Below are 6,399 nucleotides of genomic sequence, written 5' to 3'. Positions count from 1 at the left end.
GAGGATTCAATCTTTTGGAAGAAGTAGAAAAGTAATTATGATTAGAGGAATTAAAAGGTTGATTTATTAAGACGTAATCTTGAGAGAAATGGTCGCCTAAACAATTAATACTTAATTATTCGAATCAACTTTTTAACTACCAATGCAATAATTTCTTTTTGTTTGTATATGTGCTTTTGGGATGAAATTTGCCAGCAAAACATGATCCAACGTACTACCCAAATCAGCTTGGTTGATGTGAGTAGTCGTGCACTCTTGTCTCTAAAGAAATGTTAGGAGTTCAAAACTCCCCTCGTATGAAAAATCAATTTGGCCAGCATTTTGTCCCTTAATTGTGACGTCCCAGTACGAACGAAGATTTATGAGTATGGTACGAGCTTAAATACACCTCATACAGTTAGAACATGCTCAGGAAACCTTTGGTCCAACCAAAAAATCAACTTTGATTAGCAATTAATGTTGATTCCACAAACCTCGACATTTTACTCATCAATTGATCCACAAAGGTCTTGAAAATTGAAATAAGTCTTGAAATGGATGGAACATGATTTTTGTACTTCAAAGTTTTTAGTTTAATTTTTACCAACATCTTTTTAGTCAAACTTGTCGTATAGAGAAGATTGTTCTATGGAGTTCAACTCATGACATTTTGCCTACTTTTTTTTTTTTTTTTAGTATTATTGACTCTGTTACAATGTAGTATATATCAATATATACTTTCTCAATCTATTGAAGTACAAAGAGTTAATGCCCTCACTGGAATTCAAATCTGTGACCTTTCATTTGGGAGAGCCACAACTATACCGCTTGACCACAAGATCTTTAACGAGATTCTGCCTACTAATTATTGAAGTGGATTTGTGTTATACTGTTATATATACATTCTATGGATCCACTGGAACAGTTTGATCCAAAATGTGTTTCGTCAAAATATTTTGAAGAAATTTATGTGAACCAAAACCACTACAGATATGGACCATGTAACCCAACAATGTAAACTACACCTAATAAGTAGAAATGGTCATTATTAATGATTTTGGAATTAGGCTTAAAAAACCCAAATATAAGCATTTTGGGCTTATCAAATTCATTACTTGGAGATTCATTTGCAAATGCAATTTCTCAATAAATGGCCCAAACCCACAAATCCAGGTTTGTAGGCATGATGTTAGACATCTTGAATAGCTTTTCAATAGTTATGCTGTGCAACCGAAATGGTGCACACAGTTTCAAAATGACGTCATTTTGACTAAAAATGTGCGTTTCATTTAAAAAAGAAAATTCAGTTTCGATTCACCTCAATAGCATTATGTTGTTCATTTATTGTCGATTTTTAGTTCATTCATTGTGGATATTTAGTTCCATTCAGTGTGAATTTTTAGTTCATTGATTGTGGATATTTAGTTCATTCATTCTGAATTTTGTGTTATTCATTCACTGTGGATATATAGTTATAAATTTGTGGATATATAGTTATGAATTTGTGGATAATTCAAATTATACACAAAAAATGCTATTGTCGGGAATCGAATCTGATTTTTTTTTTTTTTTTTTTTAAGTGGGACGCGCGTTTTTAATCAAAACGACGTCGTTTTTGCAACCGTGTGCACCACGATTGCACATCATTCATAATTTGCGATAGCTTTTGATGCCTACATGTAGAATAATCGTCGCTACGTAACATATGAGGTGTCACTTGAAGTTGTTAATTTCACGGTTATGTTAAATGATTCTTAAAATTTCAAGAGAATCCTAGTATAAATACAACTTTCAGGTTCACTGTACTGTTTGGATCCAACTTTAATTTTATCTCTTATGCCGTTAAATTACTCTATTATTTTTGTTCTAAATATTTGTAATTTGATGTTCTCTAAAACTTTAAAGTTAATTATATTTGATAGCCACGTATGGTTACATATCATTCAACTCATTAGACACTCTATTTGTGACATTTTTACATACTATATGTGTGTAATTTGTATGTTCAAATATTCTTATTATATCACATATTGTTATCTTAGTATTAGAGTTCATATAATCACGGTATATATGTACACGCACCAATATTAATTATATTATAAGTAATCTATTAAGAATAGACATGTGAAGTAGAATAAGATATATATTTTAAAACTTGAACTTGGCTTACTACCCATTATGAATAGAAGGTTAAAATATAAACCTAACTCATGCAAGGGTAAATCAATCGTGATGTGCATCCGTATGCACTATGCATGGTGCATACGGATGCCAAAACGACGTCGTTTTATTAAAAAACGCGCGTCTCCCTTTAAAAAAAAATTCATGTTCGATTCCCAGCAACAACATTATATTGTTTATTCATTCTGGAATTTTAGTTCATAGATTATGGAATTATAGTTCATTGATTATGGAATTATAGTTCATCGATTATGGAATTGTAGTTCATCGATTTTGAAATTTTAGTTTATAGATTATGGAATTTTAGTTCATTCATTCTGGAATTTTTAGCTCATAGATTAGATTATGGAATTATAGTTCATCGATTATGGAATTATAATTTATCGATTATGGAATTTTAATTCATATGTTGTTACTGGGAATCGAACCTGATTTTTTTTTTTTAAGGGGAGACGCGCGTTTTATTAAAACGATGTCGTTTTTGCATCCGTATGCACCATGCATGGTGCATACGGATGCACAGCATAATTTGCCAGGGTAAATGCAAATTGTCAACCATAGTTAGCAACATGAGCTATATCTTTGGGCCCTACACTGATTTTTTGTCTTTAGTTATATATATATACGGAGTAATGTTTTAGGAAAAAGGGTCAAATAGGCCCTCGAACTTTAGCTTAAAACTCAATTAGGTTCCTAAACTTTTTAAAGGTGCAATTACACTCATCAACAATTCATTTAGGTGCAATGAAGCCCAAAAATAAGTTAATGACCTACTATCACAGGTCATTAGGGTTCAGGCTACCTTCAGGCGAATTTTCCGGCAAAAAAAGTGACTAGCAACCGACCCAGATTTGTCGAAAATTTCGCCGGTCACTTTTTTGTCGGAAATTTCGCCGGCCACTTTTTTTTTTTTTTTTTTTTTTTTTTTTTGCCGGAAAATTCGCCGGAAGGTGGCCTGAATCCTAATGACCTATGATAGCAGGTCATTAATTTGTTTTTGGGTTTCATTGCACTTAAATGAATTGTTGAGGGGTGTAATTGCACCTTTAAAAAGTTTAGGGGCCTAATTGACTTTTAAGCTAAAGTTCGAGGGCCTATTTGACCCTTTTCCCAATGTTTTATATCTAGTGATAGTAACTTTAGGCAAATTATGCTATGCATCCGTATGCACCATGCATGGTGCATACGTATACAAAAACGACGTCGTTTTATTAAAAATGCGCCTCTCACTTAAAAAAAAAAAAATCAGTTTCGATTCCCAGCAACAATATTATATTGTGCATAATTTGAATTATATATCCAGAATCAATGAATTAAAACTCCAGAATCGATGAATTAAATTTCAGAATCTATGAACTAAAATTCTATAATGAATGAACTAAAAATTCATAATGAATGAACTAAATATCCATAATGAATGAACTAAATATCCAGCATGAATGAAAAAAAATCAGTTTCAATTCACGTCTAAATATCCATAATCAATGAACTAAAATTCCAGAATCTATAAACTAAAATTCCAGAATGAATGAACAACATAATGCTATTAAAGGAAATCAAAACTAATTTTTTTTTAAGTGGGATGCGCGTTTTTAATAAAACGACGTCGTTTTTGCACCCGTATGCACCATGCATGGTGCATACAGATGCATAGCATAACGATCCGTAACTTTAAATAAGTTGAAATTTAATTGTTGTCACATCATATTGTCATATTTGTAAATCCTTTAAATATCGTTATTAATTATATTTTGGATCCCTTAAACCTGCCCAAGCCCATAATAAGATAAATCAATCATTATTATGTGGACAATGGTCCACACAACTATGTGAACTATACTATCAAATAATGTATATTAAGTACACAAATAATGCACCTTTAGTATATTAAAAGTGTATATTGTATTCAAAAAAAATTATATTTTTTAACATATTAAAAATGTAGGTCATGGTCTACACAATAATTTACCAAAATAAATCGAATCAATTTAATTTTAAAATATAATACTAAATTGTATATTTATAAGCACAAAAAAATACAATTTAAATCCAAACCCCAATATTCGAATCAAACTCATGTCTTACCATTAGAAGTAAATTTTAAGTTTGATTTCTTATTCATTAAACAAATGTCTTGAGAACTTGCAGAACAAAATATCTTCTTTCTTAGCCCATCTGTATTGTCGGTGGAAAGAAAAAATAATAATAAATTGAATATATTTGTCCTTTTCATTAAATTAAATCTGTTTCCCAAGCTTGTCAATCATTCTACAGCAACAATCAAACTCCATCTGGCCGATGTACTTAAAATAGTAATAATAAAATCAAATTCCAATTTGGGCTTCTTAACGTTAAACTTCTACTAATACAGTTCCATTATGTTGACGGCTTGTCTCCGATCTCACTTATCATAAGACAATTGGTTAAATTTTTTCCCTTTTCGTCGACTTCAAAGTTCAAAGTCGGCAAACAAATTATTATGTTATTCACAAAATGACAAAGAACCGCAGAGCAATGTTTGATGTGTGTTTAGTCGTTGCGATTTGCCGCCAGCCAACAATGAACACACTTCCGTCCACCTTATACTTAATATTAATAGTTAATACACACTAAAAATGTCAAAGTCATAAATAATCACCCTTAGAATGCATATTTTCTCTCCATCTACATTAGACTCAATACACACACTAAAAATGTCAAGTCATAACTCATAAAGAATCGACCTTAATTAGAATGAATATTTAATTCTCCATCCACCTTAGAGCATCCGCATTAGTTTAATCCCGTTTTTGAGAGATTTTGTAAGTATGATTAGGAAAGAGAAAAAAATGTGGATAAAAAAGAAAAAGAAAAAACAAAAAGAAATCTGACATTAAAAAGAAAAACAGTAAAAAGTTACTGAAAAGCTGGGAGGCCACTCTATGTCTTTAACGCGCCCGTTGTGGGTGCAAATTGCGCCTAACGCGCTGCAAGTTACTGAAAAGCTGGGGGCCACTCTAAGTCTCTAACGCACCCGTTGTGGGCGCAAATTGCACCTAACGCGTTGCTTCAGCGTTTTTTGTTTGTTTTTTTTTTGTTTGTTTTTTTTTTTTAAATCAATTCTTGCCACACGCGCCCGTTGTGGGCGCAAATTGCGCCTAACGCGCTGCTTTAGCGTTTATTGTTTTGTTTTTTTAAATTAATTCCTGCAAGATCTTGCCAGAGAATTCTTTCTTCAAAAATTAATCTCCACATCAATGCATGATCTCCATAAATTAATCTCCACATCAATGCATGATCTCCATCTGAGTTATTTTCATTGACAATCTCCCCTGATAATGGTGCTCTTAGACTAAATATACACACTGAAAATGTCAGATCATAAACACTAAAAGTGTGAGGTCATAAATAACCTATCTTTTCTCCATCCTCCTTAGACCCAATGTACATACTAAAAATTTCATGTCGTAAACAATCGACCTTAGAATGATTTTTTTTCTTCATCCGTCTTAGACCCAATACACACAACTAAAAATGTCAAGTCATAAACAATTGACTTTAGAATGTATATTTTTCTCCGTCCACTTTAAACCTAAGGGCATCCCCAATAGGAACTTTTACTTGGATTTTGGAATAGTAAAATTTAAATCTTGAGTTTTTAACAAATGTGGTGGGTAGATTTTAGCTTACATTTTTCTCCTGCTATTGTAGTATTTTTGTGGGCCCTCAATGGGTGAGAAAAGGAAAAAGGCAAACGATTTCTCTCTCCTGTCAGATTTTGGCAGATTTTGTCAAATTTTGACAGATTTTGGTACATTTTCTTTTTCTTTTTTCATTTTTCATTTTTCTTTTTCTTCATTTTTTATTTTTTCTCATTTTCTCTTTCCTAATCATACCTACAAAAACTCCTCAAAAACCACGCCAAAATTCTCACTATTGAGGATGCCCTAATACATACACACTAAAAATGTCAGGTGACCTTAAAATGATTTTATTTTTTTCTCCAAAAAGTTAATTCCAAATGTCTCTGAACAAATGAGTAAGGTAATTATTGATTGTAAAATAAATTGTTAATTGTCAAATTTGATTACTTTCGAAGTCAAAATTCTAATGATTGAGTATTAAATTCAGTTTGACCTAAGATTTTAACATTAAAAAAAAAAACTATTTTATAATTTATAGTGTATGTATGTTGTATTTATTTTTGTGGTCCCACAGACATTGAATTGAGTACTAGGAATGAATACTGTAATAATTATG

Source organism: Ipomoea nil, unplaced genomic scaffold (genome assembly GCF_001879475.1).
Source record: "Ipomoea nil cultivar Tokyo-kokei standard unplaced genomic scaffold, Asagao_1.1 scaffold2159, whole genome shotgun sequence".
NCBI classification, from domain to species: Eukaryota; Viridiplantae; Streptophyta; class Magnoliopsida; order Solanales; family Convolvulaceae; genus Ipomoea; species Ipomoea nil.
Note: the sequence above shows the minus strand (reverse complement) of the source record.